Consider the following 19969-nt stretch of genomic DNA (forward strand, 5'->3'; position numbering starts at 1 on the left):
TTTAAGCTTGCTTCCTTCCTAAGCTTCATTTTAAGTTTATAACATGTCTATTGATTATTTTCTCTAAAGTGTTATACTAATCAGAAATTAATAGTTTCCCCCTAAGGACGTTAAAACTGTATCCCGCGTTCATGGATCTGAAATCATAAATCATTACCTAGCAGCACTGAAAGATTTGGTCCTATTCTAGTAATTCTAGTGAATCACTATTTTTAATAATCCATCCTAGCTAATATACTTCTTTACTCTGTATTGGTCTTTAAGCAATCCCAAGGATTACAGTTATGTAGCATCACTTTATCACTGTATTTACAGAAAATAAGTTGAATCACAAATAATCTCACAAGAACTCATCAGATCTTTAAAATTTATATGTTCTGTGCTTCCCTGGTGGCGCAGTGGTTGAGAGTCCACCTGCCGATGCAGGGGACACGGGTTCATGCCCCGGTCTGGGAAAATCCCACATGCCGCGGAGCGGCTGGGCCCGTGAGCCATGGCCGTTGGGCCTGCGCGTCCGGAGCCTGTGCTCCGCAACGGGAGAGGCCACAACAGTGAGAGGCCCACATACCGCAAAAAAAAAAAAAAAAAAAAAAAATTATATGTTCTAAAGCAAACAAACAACAGGCAGAAAGTCACTTTTAATGGGAAGAATACACTGGCCTCCAAATGTGTGTATTTGTGCCTGGATATTGGACCCACAATACATAGCGTCTACTGTTAGTGAGAGAAAATACCCATAAAATTGGTTTTATCAGTTTTATACTAGTAATGGAAACAATACAAAAAAAGTTCTACCCCATCAGTTTGCTGCCCTTTGGAGTCTGCTCTCTCAATTAATTAATTACATTGATTTAAATCAATGTAAACTGGTCAAAATAATCCTATCTTTTCAATATAATGTTTTAAAAATCTGTCTCTGAAGTAATTTGAAGTAATTTGAAAAGCCTAGTTTTCACTTTGGTATAGTTGACCCTTGAACAATGTAGGGGTTAGGAGTGCCCACCTTCCTCAAAGTAGAAAATCTACCCATAACGTTTACTTGGCAATCCATTTCCACAGTTCCTAGGCATCCGCAGATTCAACCAACTAGGATTTGGTAGTATTGTAATATTTACTACTGAAAAATATCCAAGTATAAGTGGATCCCTGAAATTCAAACCTGCATTGTTCAAGGGTCAACTGCATATAAAAATAGCTTCTTAACCTATAACTAGTAATGAGAGCTTGGAGTTATTAAAGTAGTTCATAACATATCCAGAAATCTCCCCCAGAATAAGGATGTAAGATAGTGCTTTATCAATGAATCAATAGATAATGTAAAATACTTAACATAAGCACTAAGGGCTTTTCATGCATTTCATCCCATCAGGTGACCATTATGACAAACCTCATAGTTTTCAGAAGGTTGAAATTAGTACAATTTTATATTATTTCTGGAAACTATAAAAGAGAAGTTTTCATTTGCAATTAAATTCTTATTAAGACAGAGGAGTGTGTATCCCTCTAGGGTCCACAGTCTCACACAACAATGTAGATTCTACTTAGATTTTTAAATTTTGGAATACAATTTCTTCAGAATTCAAACTTAGAAATAATTAAACAAATACAGCATGTAGGGGGTGTTAACTTCAGGTAATTCATGGTGTATCTCAAGAACTTCACCTTTCCCCATTCACTCAGTTTCAAAGAGGCAATTCTACAAATAGAAAACATTTCACTGCCAAAGTATCCCTAGGTCCACCTTCCTCTGTGCCTTTTCACTGCCCTTAGACTTGCATTAGGTGCTCTATTCACTCACATATTGTCCTCCCCCTTCTCCCTTTTCATTCTCAAGGAATTTCAGTAAAGATAGAATTGGGGCTGGCTCACTGCCCTCTCTTCAGCATCCTCTCTCGGTCATGGAGTCTCTGTCCTACTCTCCAAGGCCATGTGGCTTATCATTTTGTAGTGTCCCTCCCTCCCTTCAGCACTGCCACTCTTGCCTGAAAACTAACTATTGGATCAAAGGACTGATATATATAAGATAAAACAGCGGTCCCCAACCTTTTTGGCACCAGGGACCAGTTTCGTGGAAGACAGTTTTTCCACAGACAGGGGAGGGGGGGACAGTTCAGGCAGTAGCGTGAGCCATGGGGAGCAGCAGATGAAGCTTTCGCTTGCCCGTCCGCTCACCACTCACCTCTGGCCCGGGGGTGGAGAGGGGGGTTGGGGACCCCTGAGATAGAGAAGTTGTTAATGTTTTCAAGGGATTGAACAAAAAGGACCAAGTGTGGAGGTAGTTAACATGTGGTAAAAATTCTTTCAAATTTCCAGCTTAGAATTTATACCATCTTAGATTGAGGAGGAACAACCAAGGATCTATCAATATTTAGTCACTCTAGCTCAGTGCTTACAAAATTTGTTAACTGCCAGGCCAGTAAGAAATACATTCTATGATGCAACCTGGAACACAGACACACACATACACACATACAGCTAAAACAAAGTCGTACAGAACAATTCTTGCCCTTCCTACTTGCCATGCATGCATCTTCTATTCTACTCTATTCTCTTTCTCAGTCTCTCTCATTTTAATACTGGTCAAGCTGCACTGAATTGGTTTCAAGGTTCACTAATATGTTGCTCTACACACTTTGGAGAGACACTGATTGCATGTGGATCCACATGGGTTGAAAGCATACATCGAAGTGGACAGAGCCATTTTTAGCTCCTCTGATAGTAGAGCAGTTGGACTAGAAGGCTCAGGGGAGGGCAACACTTTTCCCAGTAGCAAGAAGCCAGAAGTAGCCTTTTCATCCCTCCCCATCTACCCCAGCAAAGTTAAAAGTATACTGATACTTAGAGAAGGCTTCATTATTAATATTTCACATAAATATTCAGAAAAAATTCTTTAAGATATGAAAGGAAAGTGAATCACAGTAAATCATACCTCATCAAGAATCAGAAAGAATCATGACATTTTAAAGCTTAGACTTTAGAGATTATTTAATCTACAAGTCACATACCAGTAGCCCTTAAGCAAAATTCTACCCAATGATATATATATTTTGTATCACGGTGTTGCCAAACACATTGTTTTGCATTTTTTGAATATAGGACCAACATTTTAAAATGGAGACAAATTTATATAACATATTGATAATTAGTTTCTCTTAAAAAGAAAAAAATACAGAATATTGGGCACATATTTTCACATGGTAACAAATGTTGAAGCTTTTTCATCACAGCCCCTGACCCTAACCCTGCATTTTCTGGTTCACCTATTTTAACTGAGTGAATGAGCACTCTGATCACCACTTTTTGACCAATCAAATTCCTCCTGCTCTATAGACCCAGGTTTGAATATCGGTTGCATCACTTAATAGCTCTGTGGCCTATGTAACTGACCTCCTAGCTTCAGCTTGCTAGTGAATAAAATGAGATGCTGTTAAGAGTCATGGGGCACACTGCAGATGAACAATGTTCATTCTTTTTCCCACTCTTCTCCTTGGCTGTTTCTCAGTATAAATAAGTCAAGGTTGGAAACCCTGTAAATTGAGCTGAAGTGCGAACTTTCAACACATTGCTTGCAAATTAAAGTTGTCCAAGTCTAAGTAAATGTTCTATTTATCTGTTGATACTTGAGAAGTAAGCAGCATTCAGTAGGATACAAATAGAAACCCAAACAATCACAAAAGACAGCAAGACAGAAACTGACCTTCAGACCACCTGATCTCATCCTCAACTGTTTGCTCTAAAATTCATTCTATGTTTGTGAACAAACTGTATTCCACTTGTGCGGTGTTTTCCAAGCTCCCCCGACTGACAGGAGTGCCCTGAGGGCCCTATTAATCACAGTCCCCTAGGCACTTCCCCTGGAGATTCTGATTCAGAGGCTATAGAATGGGGCCCATGAATGTGGAATTAAATAAGTACCCAGGTGACTTATCAAAGAGGTTGCAAAGTATAACCTATACCCTGCAGCTGTGCAAATGCTGCCCTCTCTTTCTAGTAGGCTTATCAGTCATATACCCACTCACCACACCAGCCTCTCTTCACCCTCTAGACTGTTTTAGCTTTAACTTAGAGTAGGGGAGATGGAGAAGGATCCACATAGGAGGTACAATAGGGCATTTCTCTTCTCTGCTACCATAACAGTCCTGAGCACGGCTCAGTCACGGCTCCTGCTACAGTGGGCTGCAGGTAGCTTCATTCTTCTAAGTCAGGGAACACAGCTAAGTCCTGTCCAGACTCCACAGAGTCTAATGCTTGGCCAAAGTGAGGATGATCAACAAATGAGCATCGATCATTGAATTTCATAGAAAAGTAATAGTATGGGAAATGGAAACAAGAACACCCTGTTTCCTCTTTCACGGCTCAGCCTGGCTTTTCTTCCACAAAAGGAAAAGATGAAAGTTGGAGGCAACAGAAGCAGTCAATTTCAGCTTGTGACTGCATCATTCTACCTTTATTAATAGACGGAATCTACTCCTCCAGGCCTGAAAGGCTTTTTCAGGAAATCATTCTTTCCTTCTAGATTTGTAAGACCAATAAGCAAGCGTATATTAGTGATTAAGAGCATAGACTCAGGAGCCAGACACGGACATCAATTCCTGGCAGCTCCACTTGCCACCTAACCTTGATCAAAGGACTGTTGTGAGGATTAAGTGAGTTAATATATGTAAAGCCCTTAGAGCAGGGTGTGAACCACAGTAAGTGCTAAGTAAAGATTAACAACTGTGGTGATAATCTGAGAAATGTTCTCCCAACTACAGTATTTATTCAGAAGTATTAACTGAGAATCGGTATGCATAGTATTGATAGTAACGCCTATACCCAGTTACTCATTTATGTTTAATTTCTTCAAGGTTATGTAACTCACACTCAACCACATGGTCACACGCAGCTTTAGCAACTTTGCTCTTCATTGAACTGGAGAATCTGCCATGCAACCAACTAGCTGAGCAGAGCAAGACGCTCTCAAGTGTTCCCAGGGGTAAACAGAGCAACGTTGTGGACAAAAGCTCCAAGGAGCAACTTATTGTGAAGGATTTTTAGGATCTTTCAAGAACATCACTCGTAATTCTAAGATTTAACTCACTCCAGGAAGAGCCGACTTGTCATGGTTTTCTGCTAATAAACCAGATGGTTCCATGCTTTATTTGACCTGATACTCTGCCACTGATTGGAACCCTGCCTTGAGAATTAACACAAAATTTTTAAAATATGCCAAGAACTAAGTGCTTAAAGGTCAATTATCACTTGGAACAAGAAAGAATGTTTTAGACCTGGATATACTCCTCCTGAATGAGCTTCGGTCCTTAAAGGTAGGGAGAAAACTGAGTATTTCCTTCAAAAAAACAAACAAACAAACAAAACTATAGTTTACACAGGTTTTATTAGTCTCCATTCCTAACTTCGTTTTTAGTTTGACAGCAAACTACTATGTGAAAATTTGGATTACGACAAACTTGCTGCTGGTTAGTGATGGAAAAATACCATTAAAGATTAACTAACTACATGAAAAGAACTGCATGTTCCTAGGCTCAGCATGGCTACTTGAAGCCTAATATTACTCAGAAATGCAGTGTCCAAAGCCACCTGAATCTAGACACCTTGCTTTAAGTGACATTAACATTTTATCTGGAATTTAGAAGTTAATTAATATGGCCACAGATCCTAAAGATCAAGATTCTTAATATGTGTTAACACATATTAACACATTAACACATTAACACATTAAGGAGAGAGGGATTGGATATGAGATTAACACAAACCAAAAGCTACATACACCCAATTGCCACTTATGAATATTATTGGAAAAGCTCAATAAAATTTAGCAAATGAAATACAACTCAAAAGAATGGCTGCTGGTGGTCTGGAAGGGTTGACAGCATCCTCAACTGACAGCCAGCAAGAAAAAAGAGACCTAGGTCCTACAACCACAAGGAATTGAATTCTGCCAGCAACCTGGATAAAGTTGGAAGCGGATTCTTCCCCAGAGTTTTCAGAGGAGAGCTCAGTCTGGATGACATCTTAATCTCAGCCTTTGAGAACCTGAGCAAAAAATCTAATCTCACTGTACCTGGATTTCTGACCTACAGAATTATACACTATACACTAAGCTGGAGTTGTTTTAAGCCACTAAATTTCTAATTATTTATAGAAAATTAATGCAGAGGGTCCAAAAATAGATCCTTGTATAAATAGGAAGGTAATATATGGCATAAATGGAATTTCAACTCTGGGTAAATGGTAATTTGTTTAATAACTCTAGAATAAATGGTCATCCATCTTGAAAACAAGAAAGCTAAATTCGTACTTTATACATTAAAAATAGAGCTTTTGGGGCTTCCCTGGTGGTGCAGTGGTTGAGAGTCCGCCTGTCGATGCAGGGGACACGGGTTCGTGCCCCAGTCCGGGAAGATCCCACATGCCGCAGAGCGGCTGGGCCCGTGAGCCATGGCCACTGAGCCTGCGCGTCCAGAGCCTGTGCTCTGCAACGGGAGAGGGCACAACAGTGAGAGGCCCGCATACCGCAAAAAAAAAAAAAAAATTACAGTAAATTTACCAGAAGAAGATTTAGAATAATATTTTATTACTGTTAGCTGGGAAGACCTTTCCTAAGCAAGAGAGAAGTTAGTAAAGACAAATAATTTAGCCATTCATTTATCTATCATTTATCATATATAGTAAAAGTCATAAATAAAATCAAGAGACAAGTGCAGCTCATAATGACTGGCAAACTCTTAATATTCCTAGTATCCAAATTAGTTATATAAATTTATAAGAAAAAAATGAAATACCCAATAAAATTGGGCAAGGAATATGAATAAGCAATTCTCAGAAGAGGAAATCCAAAGGGCCAATAAATATGAAGAGACAGCCTAGTAGTCACCAGAGGTTTGCAAATTGAAGCTATCATGGAGATACTGCTTTTATCCATACAATCGATAAATATTAAAACGATTAATTATAGCCAGTGCTGGTGAGGATAGGGAGACTCAAACCCCCTGGCAATGGGACTGTAAATTGCTGCAATCTTCCTCCTCCTATCACCCCACACCCCAAAATTGACAGTATCTCTCAAAACTTTAAATACATATAACAATTGACAAAGTAATTCCACTTTGGGGAGTCTTACCTATAAGTATATGTACAGAATGTATGTTGTAGTTGGGGTTTTTTGGCACTAACGATAACCTGGAAATATCATGAAAGTCAACTGGAAAACAGCTGACTAAATCATAACATACCCACATTATAGGATATTATGCATATATTAAAAATAACATTTCTCTAACCATTGACCTGGACTGATGACTATTATGTATTGAAGCAAAAAAGAAAATGACAGAGAAATGTAAATGTAACAATCCAAAATTTGTAAAAACAAACGAGGAACAAACCAAAATGACTGATCTGGGTTCAAAGAACGGTGAGAAGAAGAACTTGGACACAGTTTAAACTTCACTTTGGTTTACTACCTAATCAGTAAACAGGATTTGCAAACATCTGGGATACACACGAGTGGGTGTAGCTCCTATCACCTGCCTAGTTCCTCATGAAGCTATGACTATTTGGTAGTTTTGTCCACTGTGGGAAATGAGGAGCCTGCCGGGTCACAAGATCCTGGAACACAAGCCCACTGCCTTTTCAAATTCTTAGGCTGTAAGAGGGTCACATTATCACAGAAGGGTCTACTGATTAGCAACCAAGGACTATCTTCTTTCACCACAGATTCATAGGTCTAGGTTCCATTTCTTACTGCATTGTTGAATCTACAGTTGGCCTGGCCTTGGCTTACTTCACTTGATAACACAAACTGCCTGGATGTGTGTATGTTTATATACATTTGCAAGGACATGAATAAAAGTATAGAATAATTCACATGAGGCTGTAAAAATTGGTTATTTCAAGGAGGGAATAAATAGAAAGAGACTGTTAACTGTTCTTTCTTTTCTTTGTTACATTGAAAATGTACTGATTTATAATTTTTTTAAATTAAAGTGTTTGAAGGAAGAAGTTGTAACTAATTGCTATGAAACAGTCTAATGCTGCCGTTAGCATTAGGTCTGCATGATGCTACATGATCCAATATTTCTTTCACTCGGAGAAGTTGATAAAAACATAAAGTTCTGAAATCTACAAGTTATCAATTTTAATCATAAAATCAATTAAGTTCAAAAGTAAATATAAACCAAGAATCGCTTAGAGAATAAATGCTAACACTTCTATAATGATTATTACTGCTTATGAAATACATTTCACATGTTTAAATTTCACAACTTGGTGTGGAGTTTCATTTCCATTTTTCAGAGGAAAAAACAAAAGGTCAGAGAAGGTTTTAGAACTCAAGGCACACAATTTTTTACTCCAAAGGCATGCCTTTCCAACTATACAGTCCTATTTATATATAAAATTAAAAATAATGAAATATAATCATTTTAAGCTAAATTATTTCTAACTAGGGTCTTTATTATTTTTTCTAGATATGAAAAACAAGTCATTCCAGTGAGAGGCCCGTGCACCGCGATGAAGAGTGGCCCCCGCTCGCCGCAACTAGAGAAAGCCCTCGCACAGAAATGAAGACCCAACACAGCCAAAAATAAATTTAAAAAAAAATTTAAAAAAAATAATAAAAACAAGTCATTCAATAAGATTATACCTAAAATAACATACTATACTATGTTCCTTCTTGTACACAAATGTACTTGAAAGCAGACAGTTCTCAAAAACCCTGTTTCCCTTAATGAATGTTTAATGAAGCTTGTAGCAGGGCAAATTACCAAAGGTAAATATAGGATAATGAATTCCCATGGGCCCAGTTAGTACTTTAAAATTTCCGAGGTCATCACCAGCCAACAAACAACTTGGAATATATACATGATCTCACTCATCTTACAAAAAAAACATTCTTGTGCATGGTCATTTCAAGATGCTCTGCTTGTGGCTATCAAACTCCAGCATGCATCAGAATATACTAAGCCACACCCTTGTGTGTCTGATTCAGCAGGTCTGGGGTGGGGCTCAAGAATCAACATGTTTAACAAGTTTCCAGGTAGTGCCAGTGTGCTGGTCCTGGGACCCACTTGGAGAATAACTGCTTTATGTTAAATAACCTTATTTCAAAATATATAGTTGTAATTAAGAGTGACCAGTTTATTAGATATCACTCCTGGTTTGGGGAAGCCCATCACCTTTCAGACTAAGGTTATGTACCAATGACTTGACAGCAGATACAAGCAGACCCTCTCGTCTGAGGCTAGAATTAACTAAAATAATGAAGGTCTAGTTTACACAAAAAATCCCCAGAGGTTGGTGACAGGCCTTCAGGGTTGATTCTTTCTGCAGATTTAATACAGTTACAATGTTTCAACCAACATTTCCAAAAACTTGGCAAGGTAGAACAATGGGTCCAGGTCTTGACAGACTATCCTCTCAACCAAGATGAGAAAACACTAACACAATATCAAAGTTCTCATATGTTCCAAACCTTGGAAGAAAGAGAAGTTACCTAACAGGGTCAATAAAAAATAGAGAAATTTTATAGCTATAGGTTTCTGAGAATAAGACCGGAACTGTTTTGCAGTAGACTCAAAATATGAGAGTCTCCTTGACCTGTATGTCACAGGTAACCCTCCCCCTGAGCCCTGACAAAACTTGGGCTGGTTCCAAACTGAGTCATCTCTGACTTGTCCAACTCTCTCTATAAGTGGCTTAGTACCTCAAGGAGACCAATTCCTTATCTGACGGGTAATAATGATGTCAGCAAGATCATCTGATGTCTTTGTTGGTTTCTCTGTTGCATCATGTGTCAGGGTAACATGTTGGCTCCCTTAGTAATGACTGTCCTGCCATCTACAAAAGGAGAATGTTTTTCTTCACCCCACGTAATCTTTGAAAAAGAAGAACCATTGTAGATGTGTCTAATATAGTGATTACAAGGGTCAATTTATTTAGTGGAAAAAGTGTGGCTCTTGAATAACAAAGTTATATAATCCTCAGGGTTATTCATTAGGTGGAAGGAATCAGATTTGCCAAATAAAGTCATCTTGGAGTTCTGCATGCTATTTAATATTTCCTGTTAATTGAACTTCTTGAACTAACTCTCCAGTAGAAGTACATACTCTATATTTTAGAAATAAACAAAAGGACAGGCTAGGGTAATACATCACCAAAAACATGGAACTAAAGTAATTACTTTTGATAATTGGTTATTATTATCATGAAAGGAAGTGCTATACAGGTATATAAGAAGCTAAGTCATAGTATCTTTCACTTTGACCACTAAGAAATCTTTGTGACAGTTTTGTCATTTTTAGGATGCTAAAGAAGAAAAAGTCAACTCTACTCAAGCACATAACCCTTTTTAGAAAAGAGTGCTTAAACCAAGCTCACTCAGTCCCAATTCATTCAACAACCATGACCTGAAAAATAGACACTATGGCTGATAGTGGGGAGACAGAAACAAAAGATACTGTTCTACATCAGAGAAGCATCCTCTAACTCAGACTGAGGGAAATAACCCTCTACAGCAAGGAGTAACAGGCTTATATCAAATTAAAAATTTCAAATACAACATGTATATTTTGAAAGAAGGCAGAAGTATAAAATATAACTGGGACATATAGATGCATTGTTTTATTCTGGAAAAAGTTGCCCATTCTTAGTGTTCCCAAACTTATATTAAATATAAAGAGTTTCTTCAATTCTCTCCTGTGAGAATAAAGCCTACACATACACACACACAAAATCTCCAGCTAGACACTGAAAGATTTACCTCTCTTCTTCAATATACCTCAGCTTTCTTGAAGGGACCACACATCTAAATCAGTTACCTTTCACTGATGCATTGGCTCCAAATTGAATTAAGCTAGCAAAAAGACAGAAAATGTTGCAATTATATGTGTGTATCTCTGTTATTGGGAACTAAAAAAAAAATCTCACCCATACTCATAATGAGTTCCCACTCTGCCTTAGTCTATTCTTCTTTTTTAAATTTAATTTTATTTATTTTTTATACAGCAGGTTCTTATTGTCTTAGTCTATTCTTAACGCTGAAAAAATCAAACATATATTAAAATGTTAATGATACTAATCATTAATACTATGTTTTGACATTGGTAATCCTAGATGCTCCTAAAATAATGTTATTGAAATGACAGAATAGCATGTTTTTGACATTCAGTTATTCAACTCTAATAAAAGATTATTAACTCAATAAACCTAAGATCATAACAACATCTACCATTTATACATGCCAAGTTCTGTGCTCAGGACAAATATACATTAACTTTAATTCTTACAACAAAGTACATATTATTATCCCCACTTACATATGAAGAAATTGAGGCTCAGAGTGAGAAATTCACCCAAGTGACACAGCTTGGTAAGTGGTTACCCAAGTTTAATCCAAATATCTCAGATGGAGTGAGAGCCTTTGCGGTCATTAGAAGGCTCTGATACCAGGCAGAAACACTTGAGCAATAGGTTGGCAGGAGGCATACAGCATCTGGCAACCTACCAAAGAATGTGAGGGTTGGGAGAAAGGATAGGAATAATATAAGGAAAAAAGAACTTAAGTCATTTAGAAGAAAAAAATACTAAGCTTACTTCATTTGAAAAAACAGGGACTTCCCTGGTGGCACGGTGGCTAAGAATTTGCCTTCTAATGCAGGGGACATGGGTTCAATCCCTGGTCAGGGAACTAGATCCCACATACATGCCTCAACTAAGAGTTCACATACCACAACTAAGGAGTCCACCGGCTGCAACTAAGAGTTCACATGTCACAACTAAGGAGCCCATCAGCTGCAACTAAGGAAACCACGAGCTGCAACTAAGGAGCAGGTGGGCTGCAACTAAGGAGCCTGTGAGCCACAACTAAGGGGCCGGCCTGCCACAGCTAAGACCCAGTGCAACCAATACATAAATAAATTTTTTTTAAATGTGTACACTTTAACTTTAAAAAGAAAACTAAAGCTAACAAACTCAAATATTTGTGTTTAAGTTTAAAAAATTAATTAGATGTATTTAATAGAAAGCTCTTCCATATATTTGAAATATGATTCACTATATGAAAATAACATTTATTTAAAATAAATGATTCATTTTTAACCTGACTTCAAAATTCTCTGACCCCACAGGGACCTCTAAGCAACTGACCACCCACCCTCTTCTCACTGCCTTTTATTCTTGCATGGCTGCACTTCCTTGCTTACACAGTCTGAATTCTGTGGTCAACAGTGCTATCACTTCCTTTGTACATTCTCTCAGCCTCTTAGCTCCTCTTTCACTTCTTTCTTGGCAAAACCCTTACCCTAGTTATATTCAAATTGGTTAGATCTAAATCTCTACACACTCTGTTCCAATATCTGCAAGCTGAAAGTGTCTGAGAGAAATATACAAGGTCCCTGATTAGTGTCAATTTTTGTTGTTGTTGTTATGTTTTGCCCTCATAATGGCAGCAACATTCTCAGAAAAATGCTAAGGAACTGGAAATAAGTAAGAACATATGCAAAGATATGGTGACAAAGAAGTTTCCAGCATGTTGTGTCACTTTAAATTCTTGACCACGAACCACAAGTTGGCCAGACATGCTGACTGCAATCATACCGCGTTTCTAGTCTTCACTTTCCCACTTTTATAGCCAACTGTTTTAGACTTTCTCCTCTCTCCTCTAATTTTCCATAGCTCTCTCAACTTTCCTCCTGCTGATGACATGTCTCTATTTTACTGAGAAAACTAAAGCCATCAGAAGAGAATTTCTACAGATTCCCCCCACATGACCACCTTCCAGCACAGAGCTCTTTCCTAAAAATTCCAGATGTGTACCTTTGACAGCCAACTAGGCAGCTCATCTCCATTCGGGTTCATCTCCAAATGGTAACATGTGCAAAACGGAGCTCCTGATACTCCCCCACCAAAACCTGCTTCCTCCACAGATCAGCCCTGTCAGTTGCTGCAGCTCCATCCTTCTAGATCCTCAGCCCAAAGACCTTTGAGCCATCCTGGATCCTGTTCCTCACAACCCACATACAGTCAGTCAGCAAATTCTGTTGGCTCTCCCTTTAAAATATATCTGGATCCTCACTGCTTGGCATCACCTCCACCACTATCGCCCTAGTCTGACCCTACTACCTGTCCTATTAACACTTCATTTAGACCCCAACAATTTAAAACTGTTTCCACAGTTTAAAACTCTCTAAAGGCTCCCATGTGAATTATAATAACAGCCATCAGTGCCACACATACCTGACTCCCCGTGTCCTCTCCAACCAATTCCTCCTCTCCTCCTTTATTCCACCCCCTACACAGCCTTGTCTCAGCAATCCCTATTCTCCTTCCCTTTCTTATTTTTCATAGAATTTTAAGTCACTTTCTAACAATCTATAACTAGTTTTGTATTTTAGCTCTTGTTGTCTCCCCACCCCCATCAGAGTGGGAGTTTCTATCTCCTTTGTCCACTGACGTAATCTAGACTTAGAACAGTATCAGACACAACGCAGACTTCCAATACATATTCGTGGAATAGACATATGAATAAATGAATAAAATAACACCTCTCTTATATGCAGTAACGACCAGAATACCCTAACAACCACCAACTCTAGAAGTGATATAAGCTTAGTTATCTCACAATATCTTAGTTATTTCGTGATGTTACAGCTTGTATTATACATGCTAAATGATAGTTTATATTAAGATCTACAGCATGTAACCCTAAAATGGCTGCTAACAAGACTGCAAAAAAGACATAAAAAAGGAAATAAAACAAGTAGAATCTATCTTTTAAAATAGATGAGGTATTTGAATTTCATTGTTCTAAGAAGTTCTTCTGAATAACCTATTTTTTCAGAAGGTTTAAAGTTTATCCCTTAAGTATCAAAACAATTTCATCATGACAGAAATCATTATAAATGTGTTCTCAATTTTCCTACATTTTATACGGCACTTTAAAGAAATTTTCTTCTGAGAATTCAGCACCAATACTCAAAGCACCAATTATTGCAAAGTACTGTATAAAGTGATGCCTTCAGGGTCTTCAGAGGCATATCTATAGGTTTTCATCCAGCAGTTGAAGATCTCCATGTTTTGAATGCTCCCATCTGATTTCATAGGTTTGTATCTCCCTTGGCTGCCCAAATTATCTGCCTTTATCAAGATTGAACTTATACTTCCAACTACCTTAGAACAAAAAAGTAAATTGAATTAACAACCTCAATGGTCTTCAGGGAGCAGAATATAGAAACTTAGAAGGCTTATTTAGTGAAACCTACTCTCACTGTTCAGAGATAGCTTCTCCTTATATTTGTTTAATAAATAGGTACCAAAAAGATATCATGTGTCAGCCAAGTACTGTTCCAGGCACTGCACACAAAATGATGAAATGTTCTATGTAAACTCCGTGGTTCTTGTCCTCAAAGAGCACACAGTCCAGGAGAGGGATCAGGCATGAAGTTCATGAGATTCCCTCATTACCTGAGATACTTCAGAGATTAATCCCCATGAGACAAATTTTGACATGTTCATGGCCAGGACACTATTTATGGCAGCAAATACTCAGAGCATTAAAACATTAACCAATAGGTAAGTTCTGAAATGGAGCTAGACCAGATAAGTGCTCATTTTGAAAACTAGAGCCAAAGTACCTTTTTAAACTGGCAGAACACAAATTTCCTAGTGTGCTATCTCATACTCATTTATATGAAAGAGGGCAACCTTTAGCTCTATGTGATAAGCTGTGTATTTGTGTGTGTGTGTGTGTAAAACATGATAAACACACTGTATTGTAATCTAAAGATATGCTTTACAAGATTATTCAAAAGAAAGGGGAATGAGCTATGATTATTTGTTTCACATCTGCTCTATATGACCATCTGGTTCACTGCTTTAACCAGTAACTGGACAATGCCCAACACATGGCAAGTACTCAATGAATATTTTGAAATAAATTAACTAGTGTCCAGTCATGTTCATGGTGGTATACTATGCATCCAGGGAATGAGTATTCTTCAAATAAGAAAAATCTCAAGAGGATAAAGGTCAAGTGATCAAAAAAGTATGCAAAAAGTATTGCTGAATGATGGAATGGGGTTCTTTGCTGGGATTCTACTTGGTTAATTCCATCCTGATCTTTGAAATCCAAGGTGACCTAAAGCCACTACCTTTACCAGAGATGACAATTACATTTGTCCTCAGATTGTTGATGACTTAAGTTGTGTTAAATCAGTGATCCTTGACTGGCTGCAATTCCTGCCTACCTTCAGGGACATTTGATAGTACCTAGACAATTTTCTGGTTGTCACAACTGAGGGGGTGAGGGCTAATGGAGAGAGGCCATGGATGCTATTATAACGCACAGGACAGCCCCCCAAAGCAAATAATACTCTGGCCCCAAATGCCAATAATGCCACTGCTGAAAACGCTGGTCTACAGCAAGCCACCACACTGGTTCAAGGGAGAGGTAACTAGCAGAGTGCAGTACTAGCAGTATACAGTACTTCAGTCAGTCATGAGCTCAAATACTGATTCTAACCGTTCAGCCCCAGTGAGACTTTGTATAATCCTCAGTTTCCCCATCAGGAAAATAAGACCTTCTCTTCAGGTTTGTTGTAAGGAGTTAATATATGAAAGGTAAATGACACATAATAGACCAATATTATGAGTGCACTTACTAACTGTTTGATGCCAACATCTCAGCCAGGTAGCAAAAGTATTTTAAAGATAAGATTAGTCAGCCCTGAACCAAGATGGTGGAGCAGAAGGATGTGCTCTCACTACCTCTTGTGAGAACACCAGAATCACAACTAGCTGCTGGACAATCATAGACAAGAAGACACTGGAACTCACCAAAAAAGATACCCCACATAAAAAGCCAAAGGAGAAGCCACAATGAGACAGTAGGAGGGGCGCAATCACAGTAACATCAAATCCCATAACTGCTGGGTGGGTGACTCACAGACTGGAAAACACTTATACCACAGAAGTCCACCCACTGGAGTGAAAGTTCTGAGCCCCACGTCAGGCTTCCCAATCTGGGTGTCTGTCGGCAATGGGAGGAGGAATTCCTAGAGAATCAGACTTTGAAGGCTAGTGGGATTTGATTGCAGGACTTTGACAGGACCAGGGGAAACAGAGACTCAACTCTTAGAGGGCACACACAAAGTAGTGTGCGCATCAGGACCCAGGGGAAGGAGCAGTGAACCCAGGGGAGATAGAACCAGACCTACCTGCTAGTGTTGGGGGGTCTCCTGCAGAGGCGGGGGTGGCTGTGGCTCACCGTGGGGAAAAGGACACTGGCAGCAGAAGTTCTGCGAAGTACTCCTTGGCGCGAGCCCCCCCAGAGTCTGTCATTAGCCCCACCGAAGAGCCCAGGTAGTCTCCAGTGTTGCTTTGCCTCAGGCCAAACAACCAACAGGGAGGGACCCCAGCCCCACCCATCAGCAGTCAAGTGGATTAAAGTTTTACTGAACTCTGCCACCAGAGCAACAGTCAGCTCTACCCACCACCAGTCCAGCCTATCAAGCCTCTTAGATAGCCTCGTCCACCAGAGGGCAGACAGCAGAAGCAAGAAGAACTACAATCCTGAAGCCTGTGGAAAAAAACCCACATTCACAGAAAGACAGACAAGATGGAAAGGCAGAGGGCTATGTACCAGATGAAGGAACAAGATAAAACCTCAGAAAAACAACTAAATGAAGCGGAGATAGGCAACCATCCAGAAAAAGAATTCAGAATAATGATAGTGAAGATGATCCAGGACCACAGAATGGAGGCAAAGATCAAGAAGATGCAAGATATGTTTAACAAAGACCTAGAAGAATTAAAGAACAAACAAACAGAGGTGAACAATACAATAACTGAAACGAAAACTACACTAGAAGGAATCAATAGCAGAATAACTGAGGCAGAAGAATGGATAAGTGACCTGGAAGACAGAATGGTGGAATTCACTGCTGCAGAACAGAATAAAGAAAAATGGATGAAAATAAATGAAGACAGCTTAAGAGACCTCTGGGATAACGTTAAACGCAACAACATTCGCATGACAGGGGTCCCAGAAGGAGAAGAGAGAGAGAAAGGACCAGAGAAAATATTTGCAGAGAATATAGTTGAAAACTTCCCTAACATGGGAAAGGAAATAGCCACCTAAGTCCAGGAAGAGCATACAGTCCCATACAGGATAAACCCAAGGAGAAACTTGCCCAGACAGATACTAATCAAATTAGCAAAAATTAAACACACAAAAAAAATATTGAAAGTAGCAAGGGAAAAACAACAAATAACATACAAGGGAACTCCCATAAGGTTAACAGCTGATTTCTCAGCAGAAACGGTAAAAGCCAGAAGGGAGTGGCATGATATACTTAGAGTGATGAAAGGGAAGAACTTACAACCAAGATTACTCTACCCAGCAAGGATCTCATTCAGATTCGATGGAAAAATCAAAAGCTTTACAGACAAGCAAAAGCTAAGAGAATTCAGCACCACCAAAACAGCTCTACAAAAAATGCTAAAGGAACTTCTCTAAGTGGGAAACACAAGAGAAGAAAAGGACCTACAAAAACAAACCCAAAACAATAGTCATAGGAACATACATATCAATAATTACCTTAAATGTGAATGGATTAAATGCTCCAACCAAAGACACAGGCTTGCTGAATGGATAAAAAACAAGACCCATATATATGCTGTCTACAAGAGACCCACTTCAGACCTAGGGACACATACAGACTGAAAGTGAGGGGATGGAAAAAGATATTCCATGCAAATGGAAATCAAAAGAAAGCTGGAGTAACAATACTAATATCAGAAAAACCTCAAGTAAACAATCTAAACTTACACCTAAAGGAACTAGAGTAAGAAGAACAAACAAAACCCAAAGTTAGCAGAAGGAAAGAAATCAGAAAGATCAGAGCAGAAGTAAATGAAATAGAAACAAAGAAAACAATAGTAAAGATCAGTAAAACTAAAAGCTGGTTCTTTGGGAAGATAAACAAAATTGATAACCCATTAGCCAGACTCATCAAGAAAAAGAGGGAGAGGACTCAAATCAATAAAATTAGAAATGAAAAAGGAGAAGTTGCAACAGACACTGCAGAAATACAAAGCATCCTAAGAGACTACTAGAAGCAACTCTATGCCAATAAAATGAACAACCTGGAAGAAATGGACAAATTTTTAGAAAGGTATAACGTTCCAAGACTGAACCAGGAAGAAACAGAAAATATGAACAGACCAATCACAAGTAATGAAATTGAAACTGTGATTAAAAATCTTCCAACAAACAAAAGTCCAGGACCAGATGGCTTCACAGGTGACTTCTATCAAACATTTAGAGGAGCTAACACCCATCCTTCTCAAACTCTTCCAAAAAATTGCACATGAAGGAACACTCCCAAACTCATTCTATGAGGCCACCATCACCCTGATACCAAAACCAAAGATACTACAAAAAAGAAAATCACAGACCAATATCACTGATGAATATAGATGCAAAAATCCTCAACAAAATAAGAGCAAACAGAATACAACAACACATTAAAAGGATCATACACCAAGATCAAGTGGGATTTATCCCAGGGATGCAAGGATTCTTCAATATATGCAAATCAATCAGTGTGATACACCATTTTAACAAACTGAAGAAGAAAAACCATATGATCATCTCAATAGATGCAGAAAAAGCTTTTGACAAAATTCAACACCCATTTATGATAAAAACTCTCCAGAAAGTGGGCCTAGAGGGAACCTACCTCAACATAATAAAGGCCATATAAGACAAACCCACAGCAAACATCATTCTCAATGGTGAAAAACTGAAAGCATTTCCTCTAAGATCAGGAACAAGACAAGGATGTCCACTCTCACCACTATTATTCAACATAGTTTTGGAAGTCCTAGCCACGGCAATCAGAGAAGAAAAAGAAATAAAAGGAATACAAATTGGAAAAGAAGAATTAACTGTCAGTGTTTGCAGATGACATGATACTATACATAGAGAATCCTAAAGATGCCACCAGAAAACTACTAGAGCTGATCAATGAATCTGGTAAAGTTGCAGGATACAAAACTAATGCACAGACATCTCTTGCATTCCTATACACTAATGATGAAAAATCTGAAAGAGAAATTCAGGAAACACTCCCATTTACCATTGCAACAAAAAGAATAAAATACCTAGGAATAAACCTAACTAGGGAGACGAAAGACCTGTATGCAGAAAACTATAAGACATTGATGAAAGAAATTAAAGATGATATGAACAAATGGAGAGATATACCATGTTCTTGGACTGGAAGAACCAACATTGTGAAAATGACTATACTACCCAAAGCAATCTACAGATTCAAGGCAATCCCTATCAAATTACCAATAGCATTTTTTACAGAACTAGAACAAAAAATCTTAAAATTTGTATGAAGACACAAAAGACCCCGAATAGCCAAAGCAGTCTTGAGGGAAAAAAACAGAGCTGGAGGAATCAGACTCCCTGACTTCAGACTATACTACAAAGCTACAGTAATCAAGACAATATGGTACTGGCAAAAAAACAGAAACACAGATCAATGGAACAGGATAGAAAGCCCCCAGATAAACCCACACACCTATGGTCAACTAATCTATGACAAAGGAGGCAAGGATATACAATGAAGAAAAGACAGTCTCTTCAATAAGTGGTGCTGGGAAAACTGGACAGCTACATGTAGAAGAATGAAATTAGAACAATCCCTAACACCATACACAAAAATAAACTCAAAGTGGATTAGAGACCTAAATGTAAGACCAGACACTATAAAACTCTTAGAGGAAAACATAGGAAGAATACTCTTTGACATAAATCACAGCAAGATCTTTTTTGATCCACTTCCTAGAGTAATGGAAATAAAAACAAAAATAAACAAATGGGACCTAATGAAACTTAAAAGGTTTTGCACAGCAAAGGAAACCATAAACAAGACAAAAAGACAACCCTCAGAATGGG

At 38.4% G+C, this 19969-nt stretch overlaps 1 protein-coding gene across 2 annotated transcripts in view; it reads right to left on the bottom strand.

The window, feature by feature from the left end:
* Nucleotides 1-19969, bottom strand: part of ATP10D (ATPase phospholipid transporting 10D (putative)) — a 131058-nt gene that overhangs the window by 95169 nt on the left and 15920 nt on the right. The window contains exon 1 of one of the 2 annotated variants that reach the window (XM_060110350.1): nt 11319-11338. The exons of the other annotated variant lie outside the window; for it this stretch is intronic. The gene's annotated coding sequence lies outside the window, so the exon portion shown is untranslated. Of the gene's footprint in view, nt 1-11318; nt 11339-19969 lie in introns of those variants that run through there. 2 annotated transcript variants of the gene reach the window in all.

Source organism: Mesoplodon densirostris, chromosome 1 (genome assembly GCF_025265405.1).
Source record: "Mesoplodon densirostris isolate mMesDen1 chromosome 1, mMesDen1 primary haplotype, whole genome shotgun sequence".
Taxonomy (NCBI): Eukaryota; Metazoa; Chordata; class Mammalia; order Artiodactyla; family Ziphiidae; genus Mesoplodon; species Mesoplodon densirostris.